Genomic DNA, 27939 nt, shown 5'->3' on the forward strand with positions numbered 1-27939 from the left:
AACTAAGGTTATGATATTGTAAGCCTAGTTCTATAAGGACAGGCGGATCTCTTTACTGGACTCTGTGGGTAATACTCTCCTCCAGTCACACGCATATATTCGCCCATTGAAATTTGCATAAATATAGTTGGCCAATCAGGACGTGCCTACCTGAATATGTTTGGAGCCCACAGTATATAAGGCAGCGTCACTGCTGCCTGCAATCTCACAACCTCTTCAGTGAGCGGTGTAAGAGTGGGAGGGCCAGCAGGTGCTCTGCCTGTGCTAACAGAAATAAGGTTACAATATCATAACCTTTGAACCTCCATTTCACACAGGCTCCACCCTCCACCAGTGGAGTACTCCAGTGGAGTACTCTATGGGTACAGTAGGTGGAGTCTGATGAATGAACCCAGCCCCAATCATCCTGACCGGCTAGAGGTTAATCGCCGCAGCCCACCTTATAGCCTAGGCCATCTCAGCGGAGAAGTAGAACAACCCTGATAGCATACAACTGAACTGGGTGAGGCCATGGCCTAACTTCGCAGGGGTCCACTGTCAAGCAACAGACCCTCTGAACACTTCATTCCCTGGGTCATGAAGGAGCACAGGAAAAATGCAGATGTATCATGCCCAGAGGGGGTCAGGTGAAACTGACATACACCCTTTTAACCAGTCTTGGGTCGTTCCAGTGAGAACAGACTGGAAAGGAGCCTGACATGTCCAAGAGATAGAATCATATGAACAGACAGGGTGTAGCCTACAATGCTACTGTACATATGTCCTCAACACTCATCTCTCTAAACAAGGCCACTGACACTACCATGATGCGTGTAGAGTGTGTGCAGACCATAGTGGGAGCGTCTTCCCACCTGCCTATAGGCTTGGGAGATGCATTCACAAAGTCACCTAGCAAGGCATTTCTTAGATAGGGCTTTTCCAGCCACACCATCTCTGTAGCACACGAAAAGCTGCTCTGTTTATCTGATGGGGGCTATGTGTTCAACTTAACATACTAACACGTGAACTGAGTGACACAGATCCAATTTCGTCTCCCTGTCCCCAACATAGGGTGGAAGGCAAAATGCATCCAGCTGAATAACACTCGACCTGAAAAGAACCGTATGTTCTTGGGAACAAAGGAGGGATTTGGTCTGAGAGTAACTCCACTACGGTCACTACGAAGCAGCATGCAGCTGGACTGAACTGACAGGGCATTTAGCTCACACACTCTCTTAGCTGAGGTCACAGCAAGCAGCAAAGCTGTCTTGAATGCCTTCAGAGATGAGCGCTCCAGAGGCTCATAAGGATCCTTCACTAGAGCCTCGAGCACCAGTGGCAGTTTCCATTAGGGGGTAGAGGCACGCATCACTGGGCATTGCCTCCTGACCCCCCGCAAGAAACATTTCACAAGAGGGTGGCTAAAGATCGGTCTGTTTCCAAAACCCTTGTGATAGGAAGAAACGGCTGCTGCATATACTTTAATAGTGACATTAACATCCAGCAAACACTGCAAAAAGTAGAGAATAGAACTGACTGCACATGTCAGAGGATCTAACTTCCTTTGCTCACACCAGAGTTGGAATCCCAACCACTTTGCCCTATAACAGGCAGTAGTGGATCCCGCCCTCCCTGCCTGAATGGTCTGTATGACCCGTACAGACCAAGCAGGTAACTCTGGGTCTGAAACCAAACCAATGGGTGATGTCGTGGTGGTGATGTCACAACAGTCCAGCTTGCATTAGCCTGTCCCTTTCAGAAACCAAGCCTAGAGAGGTTGGCTCAGAATGGGCAACGCATCTATCACCCTGCCTGCTGGGACAGAGCCCCCAAAAGTGAGGGATAGTCCAGGGCTGTGCCACCAGCATTTGAGTCATCTCTGCATACCACGGTCCCGAGCAGCGACCTGGAGCTATCAGGATGACTGCCAGTTGCTCCTGTGTCACTCCCTCCAATGGGAGAGGAATGAGCCAGAGGGGCAGAAAAGCATAAAGCAGCTTTACTGGCCATGGCGCATCCCGGGGTAGTTCATCTTGTGGCATCAGGGAGAACCCCAGTGGACAGTGGGTGTTACACCAGTTGGCAAACAAATCCACATCTGCCTTCCTGAACTGAGTCGAAATCCGCTTCACCACCTTGATGTGAAGCCTCCACTTGTCTGGTTGGGGGGCCATCCCTTGACACAAAGTTGGCCCCCCTGCTCTCCAGTCTCAGAACGTGAAGCACCTTCAGAGACAACAGATGCTCTAACACCCTTCTCCATAGGTCCTCCACCATTCTCAACAGGGCAGTGGACTGAACTCTGCCCTGCCTGTTGATGTAGGCCATCGCGGTGCAGTTGTCAGTCATCACCAACACATGTCCCCCCTGTGCCAAGAGCTTGAAGTGTTGGAGGACCAAAAACATGGCCTGGAGTTTGAGGAGGTTGAAGGAAGTATGCGGAGTAAAACCCCTTCTGTCTGTCGTGAGTGGGAACAACAGACACAGCCTGTTTCTGTAGCAGATCCTGGGTCTCTGCTGACAGGAAATCAATCTCCTCCTGGGAAGATAGAGTCACCTCCTTGATGCCCATGAATGGAGGAGGAACACGGCAGAACTGGAGAGAATAACCCAGTCTCAGTGTCCTGTCCATTCACTCCATCAATACGCAATTGTGGCACCACACTACTGCTTCAGGGGGCAAGCAACCAGCTGCACAGTGGAAGCTGTGCTATCCTTCCTCGGCCCTCTCCATGACCAAATACTCCATATTTGGGAGTTTGGCCAATGGGGGCTGGTAAAGAAAGGACCGAGCCTGCGGGGAGGTCCATGAAAGCACCACTGCCAGCCACCCTGTAAACGTTGCAGCAGCAGTATTTGTGTCATTGCATTCAGTCCTTCTCGCCTCTCATGTGAAGATTGATGAAGGAGAAAACGACATGCACATACTCCCCTCACTCTGGGTTAAGCGTGTCAGGTGTATTTCTCCCTGATGGAGAATTAATGCACCGTGATGCCTCACTCATAGTAAGAGAGACATGTTGTGCGCAACATTCTGAGGCCAAACAGTAATGCACAGCAACAGGGGGCAAGCATTATTGTGTATAATGACAAATAAAGATAATTCATTCATTCATTATTCAGAGCCACTACATCAGGTGAGTTGTGCTTTCTGACAGCATCATGCCGAACATTGTGCTCACACACCAGCACAGCATTGTGATGCCTTTGGAGATCACTGCAGAGAGGGGGCTGGTGTGGATAGAGCTGAGCTGGTGGGGCGGTCCGTGAATGCACCACTGTCGACTGCTCTGTGAATAAGTTTGCATCTGGTGTATTTCTCCCTGACGGAGAGATAATGCAACCTGACGCCTCACATTTAACCAGAGAGACACATAATACACACCGGAACAAAGCAGTAACAGCGGCCACAACAGGAGGCAAGCATGTTATTCAGTACCGTTACATCAGGTGTGGTGTGTTTTCTAACAGCATCTCGATGTCATCAATCACAAGCTCCAACTCGCTCTCTTCGCAGTGGAGCATCACTTAAAAACGTTGAAAGTGCTCCCACCGCTGCTTGTTTCTAATCTTGGGCAGCTGTCAGCTTGGTCTCACCCAAGGCTCTCAAAGCATAATTCATGGTCAGTGACAGTGATAAGGAGAAAGCTGGTCAATGGGTAAACCCCCTGTTCACTGAAGAAGAAAGGATGGTGGACAGGGGTGACGCTGCCTTATATACTGTGGGCTCCACACGTATTCAGGTAGGCACATCCTGACTGGCTGGCTACATTTATGCAAATTTCAGTGGGCAAATACGTGCGTCCAGTGGAGGGCGGAGCCTGTGTGAGATAGAACAGAGACAACAACAATGTTACAGTATGCAACTATTAAAAAGTCTGACCGCCATTGGAAAGAAGGACCTGTGGTAGTGCTCCTTCTTACACTGTGGGTGTAGAAGTTTGTTGCTGAAGGAGCTGCTTAAGGCCACCACAGTCTCATGCAGGGGATGAGAGGTGTTATTGAAGATTGACAATAGCTTGGCTAATATCCTACTCGCACCCACCTTCTCTATGGAATCTAGAGGACAGTCCAAGATAGAACAAGCCCTCTCAACAAGTTTATTGAGTCTTTTTCTATCCCTCTCCATGCTTCCATCTCCCCATCAGACCACTGCGTGGAAAACTGCTGTTGCCACCACAGTGTCATAAAAGATTCTTAACACATTGCATACTCCAAAGGACTTAAGTCTCCTTAGCATATGGAGACAACTTTTGCCCTTTTTGTACAGGACATCCGTGTTGTCTGACCAGTCCAGTTCGTTGTTGAGGTGAACATCTAGGTATTTTTACGCTCCCATCATCTCAATATCTCAATATAATAATTCCTGGATGTTCACAGGTGTAGTCTGTCACCCATCTCCTTTGTCTTTCTAGCATTTATGTGAAGGCGATTGAGCTCACACCAGTTGACAAAGTCCTTGATGACCTCCCTGTATTCCTGTTCATTCCCTTCTGATATGCATCCAATGATGGCTGTAATATCAGAGAACTTCTAGAGGTGACAGTTACCCATGTTATATCTGAAGTCTGATGAATACAGGATAAACAGAAAAGGAGAGAGCACTGTACCCTGTGGGGCCGGTGCTGCAAACCACCACATCAGACACGTAGTCATGAAGCCTCACATACTGTGGTCTGTTGGTGAGGTAGTCGATGGTTCATGCAGCCAGGTGGCAGTCTACTCCCGCTCCTTCTAAGTTCCCCCTGAGCAGTGATGGTTGCATTGTGTTGAAGGCACTGGAAAAGTCAAAAAACATGACCCTCACAGTGCTCCCAGGGTTCTCACGGTATGAGAGGGATCTGTGCAGTAGGTAGATGACTGCATCATCCACCCCAATGCCTGGTTGATAGGCAAATTGCAGGGGGTCCAACTTTGAGTTTACCAGGGGTTGGAGCTGTTTGAGCATGATCCTTTCCATGGTCTTCATCAGGTGAGAAGTTTGATGAAGGCCACCAGTCTGAAGTGGTTGGGCTCCCTGGGGTGCACAGTCTTTGGTACTGGAACCACACAGGATGTTTTCCACAGGACTGGAACTCTCTCCAGACCAATGCTCAGATTGAAAATGTGCAGAACCACCTTACAGAGCTGGTCTGCACAGTCCTTGAGCAGTCTGGAGTTGATGCCATCTGGACCTGTGGCCTTTCTTGCCTTGATCTTCCTAAGTTCCTTCCTCACCTGGTCAGCTGTTTGGGAGAGACTGAGGGGGGAAATGGGAGGTGACCCCGGTTGAGGGAGATAGGGGGAGGGGTATGTAATTTGCTTGAGTGTGGAGTGGAGTGGAGTTCCTTTAGTGGCTTAAAAAACAAATACAATTTTCAAAATTAATTCATTAAAGGGGCCGATTGTACACATGAAGCTTGATTAACTTGTCACAAGGAGTATTATTCCATTCAACTTGTGAAAACAGTTGTATAATGTCTTGTGTGGCTCTGAAGGGAGCTTTCTGAAGTCAAGAAAAAACCCTGATGATGTCATCAGGATCATCAGGATATCTTGGATTGGGCTTGAGACTTAAAATTCATAACAGAAAGCCTGGGTTTTAAGGACACAGGCATTTACCAGGCAGAGAAGTTCTAACAAAAGACACTATTGAATTGCACTATGGGAAATGCAGGATATGTGTTTTTGGAGCTTGACACACATTAGGGAGTAAAAGTCAGGATATCTCATCCTCTGCTGCATTGATTTTGACTCTTCTTTTTTAAACCCGTCTCTTGTGAGTTCCCCAATTTTGTGAAAGTGCAACGCTAAATTGCAGAAGTACCCCTTTAAGACTTAAAAATCAAACATAGTTTAATAATTTTGCAGATTTCCTACAGCAGCAGCACAATTAATGATCATGATTCAGTAAAACACTAACTACACAAGTAAAAACCTCAGAGGCGGAGTGGAAAGGTGCTGACTTCTACAAATGAGCACATGTCATATTGTAGTCTCTTCCAGTGCACTTTCATCTGGGGCCTGCTGCTGAGGTCCTGTGTTTATACGTGCAGAGGTTTCTGGGTGGTTACAGCGGCTTGGGGCTCGTTCTGTTTTTTCCTCTGCACTGGCATGGCCTTGGCCACGTTTGATGGTTGATTGAACACAAAAACACTTGGCTGCATTCTGCGAGGAAGCCGTGAAACTGTCAGGCTCCCTTTCCCTCTGGGTAGTCGAGTTTAGACTGATAGTGGTGGACAGACAGATGATCTTCTAGACCTCAACACTCTGAACTATCCATCACTGACAACCAGTAGAAAAGTGCTGAGTGGTAAATGGACTAGTTTTGGGAAATGACAGTCGGTCTACTTCTCAGGGTCCCCTCACATTCAGCCCACCCTCTCTTCCTGCAGATCATCAATCACACCCAGGTTTATGAGAGTTTACTGAAGCCTGTGTGCTTGTTTACGCTCTCATAACAGAGCCGTTAATGGAAAGCAGTAGTGCACTTCAGTGGTTCCACCATTTCTAAGCATGAATTTTATTTTAACACTGGACATTGTGCTTCCTCTTCTTCTGGTGGGAAATTAGGAAATCATTTGACAACCTTGACAAAAACATAGATTTGTCTAAAATTATTTCTGTAAATTAAGTCAGATTACTTGAAAGGAGGATGAATGATGTTGATTGATTTTCTTCCAGAACATGTTTTTTACTGTTAGTGATTCAGAGAATAACCATATGTAGATTATTCAGTTTTAAATGGCAGTAAATACTCAATTCTCTGCCACATTCAGTCATACTTTTCTGACTAGGAGAGAGTTAATCTGGCACAAAATGGAGTTTGATTTAGTAGATTACAGTTATTCTTGTCACTCTCATCTCGACTGTCAGTCTTCATTGTATACTTTAATAAAACAAGTGCCAAAAAATCACCTTTGATTTGACGTTGTAACTCTAACCAGACCCCGAGCTTTGATTATCTCCCAGGCCAGACTAAACTCTGCTTTGCGGCCAGCTGTTCGGGAAATATCCAGACACCCCCGAGATGACCCCACAATTATGAAAATGAAGTATTAATAGCTTAAAATTGCACCCAAATGGGTATCATGCAGGCACACAAGAACAACCTGTTTGTTTTCTCTTTCCATTGAAATCATTAGCAGAGTTTGGAAAATTTTCTTGGATGAGGTTCACAGGTATTCTGGACGTTTGCAGTGTGTTGCAATGGGGAATGTGTGTGCGTGTGTGCATGTAAACCTGTCCATATTTTTCTATCTAACATCTCAACCTTAAAACTCGATCTGACAAATATCTGGCAAATATACTGCTGCCAAGTTAGTGTCAAATTTGGGTGATTTGTGTATGTGTGCGTGTGTGTGTGTGTGTGTGTGTGTGTGTGTGTGTGTGTGTGTGTGTGTGTGTGTGTGTTTGCGTGCTCAGGGCAGGGGGAGGTCCATATATAAATTTACCTCAGCTTATTTTGGGACCATATCTACATAGAGCCATTTTCAAGGCCAAGAATCTTCAAGGCTCATGCAAAATTGTAAATGAGAAAAGGAGGGGGTGTGTACTCAACTTGTTCAGGTCAATTTCTGGTTTTGTTGAGTCAATGAAAATGTATTTGCAAAGCAAAGAAGACACATTGTTTACAATTTTTATCTGAAAATGTCAAAAGCAATGTGATGCTTTTTGTTTCCCCAGTTGCGTAATGGAGAGGCCTTGTTTTACTCCTGCAATGTTTCAACTCAAATAGCTTTGCAAGGCTTCAAAGTAAAGTAATAGAAGGGAAACTTTGAAGTTTAAGAAAATAGGAGCATTGAAAAAACCCTGAATAGGCAGGGGTGCAGACTCCCATAATGTAATAGGTAGCAGTCAGAGAAAAAGACGAAGTGCCTTTTCATCTTTTTTTGGCAAGAATGCATTCTCCTTTGGATATATATTTGGTAACATAATGACTGATTTAAGTTTAGATCTGCGTTGTTTCTTCATTTTCAGAATAAGAGAGTCCAAGAGATGCCCTCTACATCATGACTCGGCAGTTTGATCAGTCATATTTTTATTAAAGTGAAATGCATTCAGACAAAGGTCAAATGTGCATCTTTTTTAATGCTACTCCCTTCTGTACATGAGAGAGGTACTGAGGACTGTTTGGTTCATGAATGGAAAGACAAAATCAATGCAGATAGTTTGATAACAAAAATCACTCATGTTTTTGTTGTAAACATGTATTTGAGTCCCGGCCCTGTGCGGCTCCCGTGTGGACCCCCAGCTCAGCCTCTCGTGACAAGCCGGGGTAAGAAGGATGAGACCTTGAAAACAAGACAATTTCCTGGTCTAATCCCGGGTTGAGGCAAAGAATGATGAGATAGAAGGAGATCCAGCAGTGTGTGTATGTGTGTATCTGTGTGTGTGTGTGTGTGTGTGTGTGTATGTGTGTGTATACCAGTGACTTTTTATGTGGAGCATGGGGGGACTTGGTTTACAGTTTTTATAGTATCTAATGTAGACCACCCTGGGACTTTTAGTCTTTTAAAAACCAGAGGCTGTATTTGTATTTATTTTCATGCAACATCTTAAAGGATAAATTCACTCCTCCTGTCCATGCCGGCTGTGAAGAGCTCTCTTTCGAGAGCTGTCCAATGTGAGTCCTCGTTCTGTGCAAAAATAAATTTAAAATTTAGCTGGAACTAATAGAAGACTTCAGCATTCAAGTGGGTATTTTGCAAAGTTATTGTCCTTTCACTAGAAAATTACTTTCATAAGAATGTGAACCCAACCCTTAAGGCTAAAGTAGCAACTAACTGTCTGATTTAGGAGAAAATCCTAATAATAAAAAAAAAGTTCTCCCACAATTTTGGTGTGAAAGTAATTAATCTATTCCAATTTACTGAAAAAAATAAGCTACTGTAGAATACTTCAGCCCCAGAGGCGTATAGCTAAAACAGCTATTTTTGAATTCGATCAAATACTATAACTGTGTTCAAGTTATCAACATATCAACAACAGCTAATAGATGAAACAACTTCACAGGCACAGCTCTAGATGCTCTGTCATTGTTACTGTACTTTGAACAGGCTTTGCAACTTTCCAGAACTGTAACTTCATGTGTATTAATATTCTTGCTCTCTCCGAACATAATTCTTCTTTGGAAAAGAAACACATGGCTGCAAAATATAAGATTAACAACTGATTTTATGGCCTATTTCCTTTTCTCTCTCTCTCTCTCTCGATTTCACTTGTTGCGCTGCTCAAGAAGAATGCATTGCATCTCGATGTGAACAGGCAGCGTTACCTTCCTTTTCAGTGGGAGCTACCTCCAGCATGATTCGCTAGAGAGAGAGAGAGATTGAGTTTCCAAACCACATATTAATTTAATCATGCAACATTGTTAACAGATGTCACTGTACAGCGCATGGCCCATTGATCCTTCATCAGCATGTGTTACTGCAATCAATACCCTCATTAGCGAGCTGTCAGGGCCAAGGAAATGCTTAGAGAGAAGGCCTTTTTCATGTTCGATTACACTGCAAGCTCTGAGCCGCTGTCCAACTTTGGTGCTGGCCGAGCTTTCAGTGAGCTCTGGGAGTGTTTCATGTCACACGAGGGATTTCATACCCAAATAAGAAACATGATTTTAGATTTGTTGGAGAGTCTGAGAAATAGACTATGTTCACGCCCATTCTGTGGCTGATTGTAATGGAGTCTCTGGTGATTCCTGGGGTCAAAGAATAGATGCATACACACATACCCAAACTGCTTCTGACATGCACAGTGCACAATTATAAACATGCATGCATTCAGAAACAGTTGAGAGCTAGTTTGGGTGTAGACACACACTCCAGCAGACTGTGGAAAAATTTACAGTATAATGTACATGTGGAACACACATTTACAGGTATTTTCATGCTCAAATGCACAAATATTTGTGCTGATTTTACTTTACTAAGGTTTTTGGGAAATGTGTAGTTTTATTTATGACCTGCTGCAAGTCTTACTGATAAAAACACGTATTCCATCAACTTATAAGCATGTACACTTGACTCTTAGCATTTCTGTTTCTTATCTTACTCTGACCACTGGTTCAAGATATGCTTTTATCTCTGAAAGTTTGAATCTCAATCTGACTGATCTGGGGCAGATACATGAGTTGGCCTTGTTCTTTCTGGATGGTCAGTTCTATAATTCTGGTTATTGTGAGCATGTGTCTAAGCTGGACAGTTTAAAGCGCCGCTACTGTATCAGCAAATTCATTTTTATTACCACAGACAGACAAAAGGAGAGAGTCACAAACACCTGTGTCCTCGTTTGTCTAGACACATAAGAAACGTCTGTGCATGTGTATATGTCCATGCACTCTTAGTTCCTGACAGACATTATCAGATTTGTGTATCTTCAGGCAGCTCTCTCTACCCTCATGTATTTGGGTTTCACTATTACTTAATAGCTGCTAATAAACAATTTATGCCACTTAACTGGGGTAATACATTATATCCTGACACACGGTTGAGTAACCACCTTGACTTTCGCTCCCTCTCCTCTTCCAGTTGTGGAAAACAAAATAGTTGGCGCTGGGCCACAGACAACACTGAGGCCCATTATCTGCTGCATGCTCGCTAAAGCAGCTTTGAAACAACGAGAGTTCAGCGAGGCCTCACTTGCTGACCAGGTATTAGATATTGAATAACTGGGCAGCGTGGTAATGAAATATGGATAGTAATGAAACATGGATACTGCTGCGGTTCAGTTAAGCTGCAGGCACAATCACCACCACATTTAGTAGATTTGTAACAGACTGTGCAGTCATTGAAAGGATTTAGTATCATGTGTAAGCATGTAATGCAAATATAAACATCATTAAAACGTAATGAAATAGACACTTGTATGTGACTTGCACATGAGAACATATCTCTGGGCGTGCAGAAGTTCCAAATGATAGAAAGCAATAATGATAGATTGTAATGATATGAAGATGGATTATACAGTAATTTAATACACCTGAAGGGGTCCCGAGGATTTAGTAAAGAGGGTAACATATGCATGTTTTCTGCCCGCATCAGTGCACATGTATGAATAAGCATGCCTGCACAGACACACACAGACAAATACCCCATACAGCACTCGCACGTTTCAGGAAAACAAATGATTCTTCTTGTACTCCCCTTACACACACACACACATACACACGATCACACACACACACTCCTCTGTGTGCGCTATCAGTCCTGTGTGTGTCTCCAGAGAGAAACTGTATCAGACAACAGAGTTCACGTGACCTGGGGAGTCAGCCTTCCTTAATCCTACTGTCAGCCCTAATTGGGCAGTAGGGGATTGATCTAGTATGCTCTGTGGTTGTGTGTGTTTGTGTGCTAGATGGCCTCATAGTTGAAGTTCATTTACAGATGGACCCCTGACCTCAAACTCTACACAGCTAGACAGGAACAAAAGAAAAGAAAAGGAGGTGGCTTTTTGTTAAGCGATACTTTTTAAAAATAATTATTTACTTTCGCTCCACAGGGCATTTATATATTTATATAGCACATGTCAGACTAGAATTAAACAAATTCTGACCTTCACAAGTAGATAGATGTTTGCATCATGGAAGATAATTAGTCATCAAATCTTTTATGTTTTCCTTTTACAAGGCAACAGATTAGTGTCGAACAAATCTGTTTCTCAGAGTTCTTCTATCTGTGATCTGACGGTTACCACCATCTAGCAGCACTATTACCTAAAGGCTATTGCACTTCACCAGTAGAGGGCAATACTGCTGAAACTACAGTGACCAATGTCCAACTCCCTCTCAAACACACAAATCACATCCATTATCTTTGTTGTTTCAGGAAGGTTGAAAGCATTGCTTTCAGAGAAGACATACATTTGTTGAACAAAGAACAAACTATAACAAATGATGCTGTGATGTGGCTTGTAACAGCAGAGAGAGACCGGGGAGGTGGCCGTAAATCATGACACACATGACTCATCATTGCATTCAAGGCCAAAGGAATTCATAATTGCGGTTAAGATCTCCCCCATCCCCATCCTCTGCATTGCCATTCATCTGCACGCTCTTTACTTTGTGAAGGAAGTGGCTGTATCTCGGCCTGAATTATGTATTTTTAGAGAGTTAGAGGTGAGCAGCTTAAGACAAGACACAGTGCAAGATGCCAAAAAAAAAAGAAAAAAAAGAAAAATGGGTGAAAAAAGTGACCAGCTGGGTGAAACTAACCAGACTTGGCACTGCAACTCGCCAAGACATCCATCAAAAACTGCAAACTCCAACACATATGTTTTTACTGCTTTTCTTTCTCCCCTTTTGCCATTTGGAAGTTTTTATTCTGTGGATTTTTTTGGCAGAAGGAAAACAACTTTAGTCACACAGAAGACCATGCTTCCCACTAAAACAGGATCCTTCCTTCCTCTTCATATTAGTTTGTTTTATTCTCTTGCTATTTTTTGCATTTTATTTAATGCCAGATCAGGTTGAGTTGTAAATACTGATAAAGTCAACTGAACCTTTAATGACATAAAATTACAAATTTTGATTGGCTATTAGAGACCTTACCGTAATGACCAGGAAAGATGACGCATTTTCAGAACTTTAGAAATGATTAGATTTTGCAGACTAACAAAATAATCTTGCAAGATATTGGATGGCGCTACATTCAACTGTTCAAAAATGAAATCAAACCAAACCAAAATATAATCTGTATCTAACATATAAAAAAGACTCAACAGTCAGACAAATTACTTCAAGTGTCTTCTTCAGATGCCCTGCAGCCTCTCTTCTATTTTCCGATGCTTTTGTCTGTTAGCTTCCGCTGCCCTAATCTGGTGCAGATCATTCAGACTGACAATGTTGAAAACATTATGCTTCACATGATCTAATACAGTGGCAGTCTCTTATTTAAACGCTCTACACTTTGTCTGCGCCTGAAAACACTTTTGTTAATCCCTTAATTTCCAATTTTTTTTGCCACTGAAATGTCTGCAACCACAAGACAGCACAGGTCACTGTATTTGAAGAAACATCTTGTACTTCATAGCTGCCATACAGATTTTTCTGTTGGCTTCATTAGCCCATGTTTGGTTGCATTCATGTACATTATTAAAACAATCCTCATAATTACTGTGACTGAATTACTAACATCTTACTGGTGTAAACAGACATCCTTTTGTGATTATTTTTCCATTTTTAAAATTTGAAAGTTCACAAAAATATTTTCAAAATTTTTCATTTTACTCAAAAAAAAAAACAACAAAACTCTGGATGTGCACTTGCAGTACAAAAGCTTTTGCCATGAATGATCTTCAGTCTCCCTCTCAAGATTTTTTGAATGACAGATGTACCGTTCTGAGTCCTTACAGAGAGCTGTTGTTTAGACAGGTAATGGGCTGAGAGAAACACGACCACAGAAACCACTGTTACGCCTGATCTGGTTACACACGCATAGCAATGGTGTGTGTGTGTGTGTGTGTATATGTGTGTGTTTGCATCCGCCTCTGAGCATGTGTGCAGGTATGTGTATGAACACCAGTGTGTCTGTGGATGTTATTTTTTTGTATATGTGTAGTCACTGGTGTGATTATTCACAAAGTATATATGTATGTATTTAGTGTGTGTGTGTGTGTTGTGTGCGCGCGCATGTGTGTGTGTGTAGTGTGTAGTGTGTGTGTGTGTGTGTTTGTGTGCGTTCACCATAACATAACAGCAGGTTATGAGGTTAGAGTGCCTGTGTTTATTTGTTTGCCTAGCAGATGCCCCTATGCAGGGCACTCAGCTTGTGGTTCATTTAACACATCCACATATTTACACAGCTGGATATGAACTGATAGGGAGACGCTTGTGGTCAAGCACCTTAATGTTAATGTCAAAGGGGAGGCAGAGAGGAGGTTTGACACATTTCTCTTTCTTTCTTTCTTTCTTTCTTTCTTTCTTTATTTTTTCTTTCTTTCTTTCTTTCTTTCTTTCTTTCTTTCTTTTTTTCTTTCTTTCTTTCTTTCTTTCTTTCTTTCTTTCTTTCTTGACATCCTGTGGTTGAGGGCAAAGAAGCTATGACTTCAGTTCCACAGTCTCTCCCATCATCTATCCCTTTTTTCCCCATATCAGTCTAGCACCCACACATACTCAACTCCACCACCACCACCTCTATGCCCAGATGCACTCCTCCATATTTCCTCTCCATCTTTCCATCTCTTTCTTCCTTCCCTCCACTTCACCTCCCACCTCTCTCTCTCTCTCTCTCTCTCTCTGTCTGGCAGTCTATCCCCTCCATTCCTTCTCCCTCACTCTCCCATCTCCATGCCCACCACATCCACCCCAAGACCACCACCCCTGCCTTACCCATATTTTTTCCCACCTCCTGTATACCGCACTCCTCCTCCCAGTTTCACCCTCCCTCTTCTCTTGCTTTTCCTCCATACATACAAAAGCCACATGGAGGGTCTGCTTCTAATCTCCACATGCTGGGGTCTCCATTTGTTTTGCTTGTCCAGGGACCCCACAATGCAGTTTCCAGTGCCCAGGACCCACTCAGTGCAGATTTAATTAGATAAGGCGAATGGTGGATGGGGCTGGAGAATTGAAATTGGACATGGGGGTTTTACAAGGAGGGCTGGTTGGTCTTTGGCACTGCATGAGCCCAACACAACAATGTACTTCACGCTGAGAAGGGCAATGAGAAAGTGGGAAGGAAGGGAATGAGAATGGAGATGGCATACTTAACTCTATCCTGGTAGTCGTTAAGGGTGTGTGTGGCTATTTTGCTCCTAGCCTATAGGCTGCTGCTGGTGCCACACCTACTCATGCCACTGAGCCTGTGAGCCTAAATGTGTGGTGTTTTGTGAGCATGAAGTATGACATGTGTTATGGGTGTGAATAATGTGAACGGTACATTTTTTTAAAAACACACACATATGTGCAGTAATCATTGAAATGTCATATTGAGCATCAGTGACAGCAGTGTGATTTGGAAACACTGCTGTTCTGGTGCCATATAGGAACTTTATTACAAACTATTTCAGTTTTTAAAAGGTCTAGTTGTTAATGGATGGGATACATTATACTGGTTGCAGCAGCCTATATCACTGTACTGTAAGAAACCAGTGAGTGGACAAAACCAGGGGACTGTCAGGACACCAAGACAGTTTACAATAGAAATGGCCACACGTTTAACTCACAGTTTAGGCTGTGCTTTGCCTATTCTCTGTTATGCCCTATTTGTCCGATATGGTCTTCTCAACAGTAAGATTTTCCTGTAGGTGCTCAATTGCCTTTGCAGAGATTTACATTCATTGTCAAACTGAGATGGAGCTTAATAGGCTCTGGTAGAAAGCATTTTGAACTTTGTGCGTCTATTTGGCATGTCGTTTTAGTAAAGGCCAAGTTATTTTACAGTGCTCAATTGTTGAGTGGCGCAAAGTCAAAGTGATTAAATGCAAATTCACTCAAGACATTTCAAACTAGTACAACAATGTGTCTGTGAAAGTTCATAATGTTTCAACTTGAGCGAAAAATTTGCACTTATCCCAGAGTTTTATGAATCTGCTTCATAAACTTACAGATATAGTAAGGGGAGAGACTGGAAGAAAATAGCAAGCAGAAGTGGAGTTTCTGGTGTGTTCTGAGTTCAGTCAGAGGCTGAGCTGCTACACAGACACACACGGTGCCCTTGTGGCTAGTTAGCATACAGTTGGTACATCGCCCGAATCAACAGGGTGCACAAACATCTGCATGGTCAAATTTGTTGAAATGGCACACTGACCTTTACATATACATATGTAATTCATTTGTTTGTTTTACACATACACACATAAATACAATCCATGTCTCTCAGTTGTTTGCAGTGTAATCCTTTTTTATATAATGCTCAATTCACAACATTTTGGAAGAGCAAAATGTCCAACAAACTGAAGCAAAAGCAATCAGCTCTCAGGAAACTAGTGTAAGTGGGACAGAGAAGTTTTGTCTGAGACCCTATAAGCCTCTAAATATCTTGGCCATGCTTCTGTTCGGCTGGTTCAACTTCCTTTGGCATGTTTGCTGTGGAATGTTTGTGTTTTTTAAACTTCTTTGAAAATGTGCAGGGTCCTTTATATAGTATTTCCTTGGTCGCATTGATCCCAAAACCTAAAATCTGTTCCAAATCAATTGTTTTGCGTTTTGAAAAATGCATATCAGCTCATTCAAAAATTTTTGCCCTGACACCAAGACAATACTAGCGTCACCATAATCAAGTCAATATCCAACTCCTGTCGACAACTAAGGGTTCTTGTTATCCTGCTTGTCACGTTGTCAAAGATTAACATATCCAGGAGAAAGATTGAAAAGTCTAAAGTGGACGAGAGAAGCAGGGTTATGTATGTGGGAAGAGGAAGACAGACTGTACACAGGGAAAACATTGGATAGAGAAAAGAAAAATGTTTCTCTTTGATGGTGAATGAGCGGCGGTATGAAAATTAGCATAACAAGTGTCTAGTGACTGTTGTGACTCTGAGCAAAAAACGCTGCCATCATGTAACTGCGGCTGCTGGATTTCTTAGCCGGTGTACAATCATTAACAGTGGGATTCAGCTGGGTTTGATTACAGAGCACAGGCTGTACCAGATAGTCACCAAGATTATTCATCCGCAATTGGCAGGTGGAGGATGTTTTGATATCGTTTTCGTAGATTCTTGATGAATGTGATAGTTTTTCCTGATTTACGCGTGACTTATTTAGAGAAAGGAAAGGTCCTGTGCACGCCTGCACTTTTTCACCATCTCTGTCAGACTGTTTTTGAAAGTAATCCTGAGAATGATCATGATGCTTATAGTGATTACAATGATGAAACTATGACAGTGTTTCTGCTTGCCCTTTACCTTTACCTCACAGTCTCTCTTTCTCTCCCTCAGTCCTTGTAATTTGTCTCAGATGAGATGAAGCAAAGTTATGTACTGTAGAAACATGTTTGATATTCTTTGTGGGTCCAGTTAAATCCAGGTCTTTTCTTTAAAGTATTATTGGCAGCACATGTAGTTTCAGGCATGTTTGCTGAACGATCCAGCCCAATTAACCAATGTCATGAACCTCCTGAATAGTTGTAGCTGTTGTGATGCGCTGCTCTATATTGTTCATCCACTACCAGGCTTAATGGCAAACAAGAGACAATCGCACTACAAGGGCTACAGAATTATTGTGTATCCGTCTGTGACTTGTGGTCTGAAACAAGGTTTACTATTTGTCTTTTACTGCCCTTATAAGCCCCCCATGTCCATGTGTTACACTGTGTCTTATCTTTCTTTTCAGCTTTGGAGCTCTCCCTGTTGAATTCTCTCCTCTTTACTCTTCCCTCTGCTCTCTCCCTCCTTCTCTTTTGCAGTTTAACCCTCGGTGATGCATGTTCACCCATCCATCAGCCAGACTCTTAGGGGCCCTCATCAGTTTTGAGCTTCCTATCACAACTTTCTCAACCATACACACATACACACACACACACTCACACACGCACACACACACACACACACACACACGCACACACACACACACACACACACACACACACACACACACGTACACGCACAGCAAAACACAGACGTTATCTTTTGTACACTTTGTAATTTTATTTGCGCTGTCTTTTTTTGACAGAACAAAGATTACAAGTGTCAGTTGCTCTGGTTTTGTAATCTGTGGCACTGACTTCCTGCTGCACTGAAGGTGTGTTTGTGTGTAAAGTGTGAAAATCCTTTGGGCACCAGTGTGAAATAAAGACACGTACCAGGGTTTCCCTTAGGAATATGGTTTGATCGTACAAGTCCAGCTGGTCAACATGAACTTTAAACTAAATTCAACACACTGCAGACTCTATTGGAAAAATGTGTATCCAACAGCTAACTTCAGCATGCAGTGCAGCTGTGAGTTTTTTTTCTCACACATTAGCACCTGATTGTGACTGATTTGCACCATATTCTCTATATTTCCCCACACAGAAAATATTATTTTTTTTCCCACCATTAATAACTACTGTAAAGCAAGTTTATCATCTTTATCTCATTATCAGTGTAGTTATTAGATGAGTAAAATTAAAATAAAAAATTACACCTTTAAATACATATCCTTTGCTATTTGATGGAACACCATAGCTTGTTTTACCTGAAGCTTAATAAGCCCAATAAGCCTTAATAAACTCTAGATTGTACATGAATAATATTACAAGCATATTACAGAATATTAAACATTGTATTAAGCATTGTAAGTTAAAATATTATCCATGAAAGCATTTAGATGGCAAGTGTACAGCAATGACTTTCCATCTGGCAAAACCTAGTATGCAACTATAAAGATGACTTCCCTTTCTTTTTTATTGCTTAACAGTTAAATATATACCTGAGTGTCACATGTTGCTGAAATAAAACAGGAAGTGTCCTCCAGTGATAAAAGTAGATGTCTCACGCTTTTAGAACACAATACACGAGTATCACTTTTCTGCCGTCAGGCATCACAGACTTGTTGTTCTGTGTGAACTGTTCTCTCTGTTTATCTTTACAGATTCCAGACGAACTCTTACTGAAAGGACAGACATCTGTGCGCTGGCACTGAGGAGCGACAGGTCTGCTGCAGATCGGTAATGTGCATGGAAAAACATGCGGGCATACACACGTCGTCTGTGTGCGGACAAATGCACACACATATCATATACAGAAAATACATCAACTGACCCAGAAACTCGTTGATACATTTTTAGCAGGTGCTCTATAAATCAACTTTCACCCAGACTTAGAGAAGTGATACAACTGGAGAGTCATGCACACCATACATTTCATGGCTCACCTTGAGATCACCAGCAAGAAAGAAAACAATAAAGCCAAGCACAACAAATCCTGTTACAAAACTGCTGTGTCCCTGAAACTAGAACCTAGAGATGTAAAAGTAAAATTGGGTTAGAAAGACCACAAAAGCAGGAAAAAGGTTATCACTTAATTTCCAGGACACAGATGTGACTGTTTTAGCTGTGATACTGTTCCAATTGGCGGCTGTTCTCCGGACTAAAGTTGTTATTAAGCCTCTCCCCCTCATGTTTTCCTTTTCAAACCATGCTTTTATTTTATGAACGTTGTATATCTACGACTGAAACCGTTTTCCACTGTTTGGGATGACATGGAACACCTGCTGTTCATGCACTGCGCTGAACTCCATTCCAACATAAAGATTTTTCTTTTTCTCACTGTTACAAAGACAAGGACACTAAAAGACAGACGGTGATAGTGGTGATGTTTACCAAACTCAAATATCTTCCTTTTCATACTTCTGTGTCTTTTTTTGGCTGTTTCTCTCTCTTTCTGTCTCTTTTTGGCTGCAGTAAAACACATCATGTCAAGAAACCAGACGTGATGACTATTGATAGCAGAGGTAATAACACTGAAGACAAGGCATGGTAGTTGATATTCACAGACCGCTGCATAATCATATTCTTAAAGAGCCCAAGTAACATTGATCTGACAGCATTGTTTTGATGTTCTCTTTTTTCCCCGTGAAAAACAGCAGGTTTGTGTTTGGGCAGATGGACAGGAGTTGGCTGATGCTCCCTGGGGATGAAATCAACTCTGCCGTAGACCGAGGTCCATGTTTATCTTTGGGCTTTATTAGATGTTGATGTTGGCCGTGTGAGAGAACCACTTGTTTAAAAAACTATTTTTAAGGGTAAAGGGAAGAGAGAGAGAGAGAGAGAGAGAGAGAGAGAGAGAGAGAGAGAGAGAGAGAGAGAGAGAGAGAGAGAGAGAGAGAGAGAGAGAAGAGAGAGAGAGAGAGAGAGAGAGGTGGGCTGAGAAGAGGGGGGGGGGGGGGGGACAGCAAGAGATTTCATCAACTGTACTGTACATCTAGATAAAAAGACACACATGTACACAGGAATTCAGTCCTTGTTTTGCACATATAGTACATGTTGTTCCAGAACTAAAGGAATGTGGTTGAGAAATAGGATTAGTATGTTTGCATGAAAGGAAGACTCAGAAAGATCATTTCCACGACCTGGATACTCAGGTTGAACACAGATCTGAGTCACAACTGGACCAAAGCCTTTAACAATACATGTGATTGATGTTGATGAAGTCAGCGATATTCTCACCTCTGGGAGGAGTGCTATCCTTCGTCTGACTCAGAGTCACTCTTGGAAGGCTCAGCTGGAGGTGCAGCTGTCCGTCACACAGCTGGAACCACGACGCATGATTTTGGGCCTTTGCACTCAGTGCAGCGCTTGATTTGACCCTGTGCTGGCCCTGTGTGTGTAAGTGTATTACACTATGTGTGCTTTGTCAGCACCTGGAAAACACACTGGTCTGAACGACACCTACAGCGGGACTGCGAGAGATGTTTTTGGTCGCCTTCCATTTAAACAAGCGTTAGTCATGTTTGTTCAAACCACGTGTAGAAAGCAGTCTTCACGCAGCATGCATTTTTGACCCCGCAATATGCAATGGGAAAAAAACAAGGACTTTAACATTTAGAACATTACTGTGGATTCATGTATTGGTTAAACCTTACTCGTATTGCATTGCTCACAATGACACTGTTGTGAAGAACTTGTTTTTACCCAACCGAAACCAAGAAGCGGTGTCAGTTATGAGGGCAGGCATTTCCCAACTGACACCCTGTCAAAAAATTGCTGCATAAGGATTTCAAGAGGTATCATTATCCAAATTATCTGCGTGAGGTTGAGACAGAGTTCTGGTTGCACAAGATTGCTACTAGTGTGGATATCAAGGAGAAAGTACAAAAGTTATGCAGAAATAATCTAACTGGATGACCAAGACAGAGAGAGAGAGGCAGAGATTGGGAGGGGGGGGGGGGAGGCAGCATTAAGAAAAGCAGGAGAGCAGGAGGATGGGGGGGTGAGGTGCATTTCTAAATGTCAGAGGTGCACCTGAGCGCTGTTTAATGATGACTCATGGGAAAACAAACTGGGGATTCAATGGGCTGAGGCCACAGCTGGCAGACCTTTGCTGCCATGTTGTGTCAAACTGCAGTGGTGTGGGGAGAAACCAATGGAGGGAGTCGTACTCTGTCTTCTCCCAAAAAACATTTCGTTGTTGCAGGTAATAGATGTTGATACAACAAAGTGCACTGCATGCTGCAAGTTGTTAAGATAGACAGTGAGACAATCAGTCAAATAGACGAGCAGGCAGACGGGTGACAGATGTCAAGATTAATTGTCAGATGGGCGGAGAGACAAGCAGGAGGACAGACTGGAAAAAGACAGACAGACAAATGGATGGGAAGTCTTTCGGGAGGGCATGTAGAAACACACACACACACACACACACACACATAACAAACAGTGAAGTGACAAATCAGTGCATGAATGGATGGATGCAGAGCTGAGTGAGGAATGTGGAAATGATGGATCAACGGATGGATGTCAGAGAAGACAGATTAACACACCAAATGAAAGATGAATGGCGTTTAATGGTAGGAAGCAGTGGCACACTGACATACAAACAGACAGACAGACAGGAACAAACTCTACACAAACAGGTGCTCCAAAAATATAATTATCCCGTCACTTTCACATGCGATGATTGTTGGCCAAAAAATGTTGTTGATGTTCTGTGATGGTGATGGTGTTTGACCCGTTCAGAGGACTTATCCCTCTGATTCCCTGGAGGAAGAGACTTGCATAACATTGTGCTTTGTGTGTTGTCCACATGGTCTACAGTGAACATGTCACCTGTCCAGCAGCTGGTGTTAGAACACAGTATGCCAAAAACAGAATTAAGAGAGAGTGTGTGTTTGCACTTGTGCAAGCTGCCTCGTGTGTATATACTGCATGTGTACATGTGAACATATGCACTTGTACGTGTGTGTAAAATACATCTATATCATTGTGTGTACAAGTAGGTTTTTGTGCTTTTTCAGTCCAAGACAGAACATGTTTGGCCATGAGCAGAGGTCAAGTCTGGTGCCAAACTAAACAAAGAGGTGTATCTGCTTTCCCTGCAAGAAAAAAAAAACCTGGCAGCACTCTGGTGTCCACTGGATTTAGTTAAAACATGCTCTGTTTTTGTAGAACAGTAAACTCTGATGGGTGCTTGCTGTTAGCGCATTGCAGAGATGGGATCAATTAGCTCTCAGTTCTAATAATGGAATTGTTGAGTTTGAATATAAATATTTGTCTTTCGCAAGTTGACACTATATACAAGCTAACTGGCATTTTCTCTTCACCATCACCTTAACACTTAATGACTCTAATGCGTAACGTAAAATGCCAGAATTTCGTCTTTTAGGCTGCATCCATGTCTCACTGTTATATTTGAACAAGTACAGTTTTCAACATCCTTTTTCAGAGGGCTTGCCACCATGTTAGGAAAAAAAGGCTCTCATATAGCAGGTGCTCAAGCTCAACGCTCTGTAGCTTGATGGAAAAGACAGAAGTCGTGTTTTTGTGAATACTGTAAGTGGTGGTAATGACTGAACACATTTCAAGAGGGAAGAAGAGACAAAAGAGGGGTTAAAGAAGATGAATTGGTCCATAATGTCATAACTGATGGTTGGCTAAAATGAACATCTCTGTTTTCCTTCTCACCCTCTCCCCTTGTCTGTCTGTCATCCTCCCACCACCACCCATATCTGTCATCCTGGTGTTATTTATTGCCTTTGTTCTTAATCCTCAGGGTTGATTTACCTGCTTTGGAACCCCTGTACCAATTGTGTGTGTGCAAGGTGGTGTATTAATGGGGTGTGAAAGGCAAGTGTATAGACTGGAGGAGTTGATGTACATGAAATTAGAGAGTTATGTATGGTATAGCTATGGTTAGGGAAAGATCATTGTTATGGCAAATTGGCAAAAACTGTGGTGCTAAGGTATGGTTAGGGTGAGGCAAGTGCTGTATTGGCCTGAATATGAGACATACCCCCCTTTTCCAGCACCTGATTTTGGAAAAAAGTCTTTTTATAAGATACAACATACTTTCACACTCATCCTGTTGGGAAAGTTTCCCTATAAATCCAAGGACAAGAGAGTCTTCATCCTTTAAGTCCTTTTTTTCGTAATCATGAAATAATACCATTAAAGCAGAACATAAACTGCACATTTATGTAGCTTGTCTATCAGTCACATACTCCCACTCTCTCCTCTCAGGCTATTGGAAGTGGTCAGAATGATTTCCTCTGACAGTTAGCATTTTTCAGCCTTTTTGTGTGTTTGAACTCATTTGTGATAGCAGTGATTCTTGGCTGCATGACAGGATTTTGGACTCATTTTCACTCATGATTAATTTATTTCCTTCATGGCAGAAAAACACCTTATGCAAGCCTTAAAAAACTCCTGCAGGATAAACTGAGCTCACGAAACACTTTTAGGGCTGACTAACTGTAAGACTCACTATAGACGGACATGGAGACACCCACTAGCCTAGCAACATTAAGGCTACAAACAACACTAATGCAACACTCTCTGTAGGAGCCGGTGTTACACTGGTACTCTCTCCATTCAAAAAGAATATCTGATCTTGTGAACATATAATTATCTAGTCCTCAAATATAAGACGACCCCCACTTTTTCAAACATAATTTCCAGAATAAAATATTGTCTTGTTTTCTGGCCAATACAGTCAAATATTTGGTTACAGTAAGGGAGTAATTGTGGTTACTAAAAAAGTGAATGTTAATTGCAGGTCTGTGATGGCATGCAAACCTCTGTCACCTGCATGACAGTCAAACCTCAGAGCCTCACTGCATCTACCACCCAGACCTTCATACACTAGACAGCTTCCTGCACTGAACGCTGACACTGGATGTAAATTATGAGGTGAGGAATTGTCTAAGGATTCAATTCCTTATTGTGTCCTGTCATGTTGTGCCATAATGTCCCATGTCATATAATATATCACTTGTTCACATATTTCTTTGTCGAAGAGTCATGCAATATCTCACTTCCAGTCAGACACATGACTTGCAGCAGGCACTAGGAGTGTGCCCGAATACAAATACATTATTCGGCAAAGCACAAATAGTGTGTTTTATACGAATATTTGTTTCATACAAATATTTTAAGAATTATTTGTTTTTGGGAAGAAAAAAAAAAAACATGTCAAATACAAGTTTGCAGGTTGGTTACATCATTATCTCTATCTCTCTCCTCTGCTCCACTGTTGCATCTATCAGGAGTAAGTCCCAAATGGACTCTCCATAACCTGATGTTCCTCTTCTCCTTTCCACAAAGTTAGGTTGTAAAAAATAGGAAATAAATGAAAAGTGCAAAGCAAGAATCACCTTTGAAATTCTTCTACATGTTACATGATGTGCTGTCTCTGTGTTATGAGTATATAAATAGTCAGAGGTCTGTCTGCAATGAGTCAATGAGTAAAGTTTTAGCTCAGTAGTCAGTGCAGTCATCTTTGATCTGGGAGACTCTATTCACTCTATTCACAAACACTTATTGTAACACTTTAATTTTCTAAAATTAAAAGCATAATAAATACAAAAACAGGATTTTTTCAACAAATACAGATACAAATACAAATACTGGGCTCTCTGCACATCGCTAGTAGGCACATGCATTGTACCATCAGTCTAAAGCATTTTCAAACACTAATTAGCTCAAGGGTGGATGCTACTATTACAAGAAAAAAAACTACAAGACGTAATGGTTCCAGATTGACGCACTGAAGTGACTCATTGTGAAATGATGTAGATAAAGTCAGATTTATCCCTACTTTCCTTGATAACCAGTCACACACATACACACACACACACACACACTCATATGCACTAACCCTCCTCCCCTCCATCTGTGGCCCATGAAATAAAGGTGCTGATGAGCAGCCCCTATCAGCAGATGCCATCTTGGCCTTGTCATCAGTGGCTTGCATGGTCACAGAGAAAGGGGCTGACGGCTTCGCCTTTCAAAGGCTCTTCGCCAGCCGCTGCCTCCCCTCAAATTCCTTCGCTCTCCATCTCTTTATGCTACATTTATTACTTGCACTTAGATAATATCCTGTCTGATCGTCCTTTTTTTCCCCTTTCAGGTCAAATTGCAGTGACTCTGAAACCACCAGCCTTTGGAATAAGAAGTGGTGTTGAAAACTTGACATCAACCATCATGAGAGCCAGTTTTTCTTATTCAGTGGAACTTTCTCAGAATAAGAAGCAGAATGGCTTTATGAATTTGGTGAGTACTTCTGTTATCAAAGTCATCCATTTCATAGTTAATGTACTGATATATAATAGTATATATGTATATATAGAGAGAGAGTTTACCAATAACTTATAATTATTGTGTTAGTACAGACATAAGAGTAAAGCTGACAATTTGGTGTGTGTTCTAACTGGGGTGTATGAATGTGTTTGCATGGTCATTCGTACATGCTACAGTCCATCTGGTTGTCAGATTAAATAAGAATCTGCATACATGTTTGTCCGCTTCATCTACCAAACAGTGTGTCTGTGTCTGGCACACACTGTTTCATCTGGTCTGTGTGAGTGTTTGTGGGCAGTCAGTGTGTATGAGTCGAAGGAAAAGTGTCAGTGTCAGCATCACAGGAAGACGGGTTGAACGCTGTGCCCATCTGGTCCCTGGACTCCACAGGAAACAGAAGTTTTCAGAAGACACCTGGTACCTGTTTCCTCTTCAAACGTTTGAAGAAAAACAAACACCTGAGTGGGAAGACAGGGGATTTCTCTCTGCTCGGCCTCCATGACGTCAAACAGGGCCTCTGGTCCTCATCGCCCCATAAAACTGACACTTAAAGAGAGAAGGATAGAAATAGAAGCAAAAAAATGACCACAGTATTGCCATAGGAGGAAATACTGTCTCACTGTCTCAGTTCACTGAGAGAATGAACACTTCAACTAAAATTCATTAGAGGAGCTTGGCATGCTGATTTTCATTTGATTTGACCCTCAACCCCTACTGAAAAGGAGATGGAGAGTCAACCTGACAAAATGATGCACCTCTTAAACTCAGAGAAAAAAAAGAAAACATATTCAGCCACATTCCTCTTCAAATGCACTGGAAACACACAGTTAAGCTCTATGAGTCCTCATTAACTCTAAGTGCTTAGACCCTAAAACCAGTCTGTCATCTTATTTGTACTCTTGAACACAAAGTGACAGAGTTAATTTGTTGGTGCCTGGGCCAGTCAATGGTGACAACACTTTGTTACATGTGGAGTGTCTAGTCTTTGTAGGTTTCCATAATCTTCAGGTCTGTTCACAGCTTAACACACACAGTCTCTTGAGGATATCCGCTTAACTGCTGCAGTTGTTTTATGACACAATTCAAATGACTCAACAGCGTCGTCTCCTTTTCAGCGGGAATGTCATGAATATAACAGTGATGTAACATGTGTTAACTTACTACAAAGTTCATAACATCACTGTAAATTTTCCTCAACAGAACAACGGAACAACGGAGAAAGAAAAAGGGGACAGGAGGCCATTAATCTCACATGAACATGTTCCAGAAATGTAACCACAGTGTGCGGGCAGATTTCAAAGGGTTTACTGGTGCTTTTTTTGGTGTGTGTGGCCAAAAAAAGGATATTTACCAAGTCATCCAATGCTACTGTAGATGTGTACTGTAGATCAATGTTGTGCTAATAATATTTTGAGTCTAGCAGGGGACCGGTTTTGGCATTAACTAAAGAATATGTAACACGATGTTTCCAGCATTCAATTCACGCTGTCCAACTGTAAACAAGCAAGCAACAAGCAACCATTCATGTATGTACTGTAGGTGAACATGCAAAAGAAATTTAAAAGGTTAAATCAAGAGCAGGCATGTCCTCTTGGCCATCATAAAAGTCAGGTCCTCAGTTTCAGAATCAGGACTGATCATTGCACGGCTGTCAGCTGCAGGGTCTGTGACTGTGTAGGCGTGACGGCCACACACACTTCTCCCAGTATACCACACACACACATACACTCAAGCAAGAACACGCTATTACTCCAGTGTCCGTAAAACTGCCATCCCCCTCGATGAGAAAAGACACTTCCTACCATTCGCTGCAGAACAAATTTTATAGACAGTGGTTTAGTACTCTAACTCGCAGACACTCACAGACACGCAAAGGAACACACTAATGACCTCATATGTTTATAAATAGAAGGTTTGATTTCATTACATGGCATGTTCATGCATGACAACATGAAAGAAGAGCTGCATTTCCTCCAAAAGCTCTAAACTGTGAGGGACAAATGAGTTAGCATGGTGGTCACAACCACACATCCATTGCTTCCGCACATCGCCTCGCCTTCATCCTGTTCACATCGGGCAGCCTCACCACACAGGAGGATGACTACACTGCTCAGAAATTAAACTTATTTACCTCTATAGACTACAGATGTAGCGTTTCTTAAAATTCTACTCCCTAATGCCGTAGTGCCCCGAGAAGCCGGATGATAACTTTAGAAAGTTCTAGTTAAAAATAATACATATTGTAGGGTAACACAGCGCACACACAGTTGTACACTGGAAACTGTTTGAGCCAGGAATTCTTGGTACAAGCCCTCCCCACCATGAGGAAATCTCTCACACACACTTAGACATTTCTCCTGTCTTCATTACTCATCCTGATGACATAAAAACTGTACCAACGTATAAACCCATGTACATGCAACATTCTACCACATAAGCATATGTACACACAAGAGTTCACAGACAGATCCATGTAAATCCAGGTCCATACCTACACTCCAGGAAATGGATTATTGCTGGTGTAGCCTTAATGTGAGGTAGTCCCAAATGCAGGAAGTAACTCTGCTCCATTTTACTGGTGCTGTGATACCAGAATTTATTTGAGTATTAACTAAAACTAATTGTCATATCTAAAAATGGTGATAACCAAAAAGAATATTAAGTCACTCCAGCAGCTAACTGCTGAAATCAAGACTGCCCCTCATTGTCTTCAAAATGTTCTTCTTTTGCTCATATTCAGAACACCTGCAAGTGAAATGTCAACTTACAGTCTTTTTTATGATAGTACTGATCACTTACAAAATTAAATATTGAATTCAATCCATTGCAT

Source organism: Thunnus albacares, chromosome 8 (assembly GCF_914725855.1).
Source record: "Thunnus albacares chromosome 8, fThuAlb1.1, whole genome shotgun sequence".
Lineage (NCBI taxonomy): Eukaryota > Metazoa > Chordata > Actinopteri > Scombriformes > Scombridae > Thunnus > Thunnus albacares.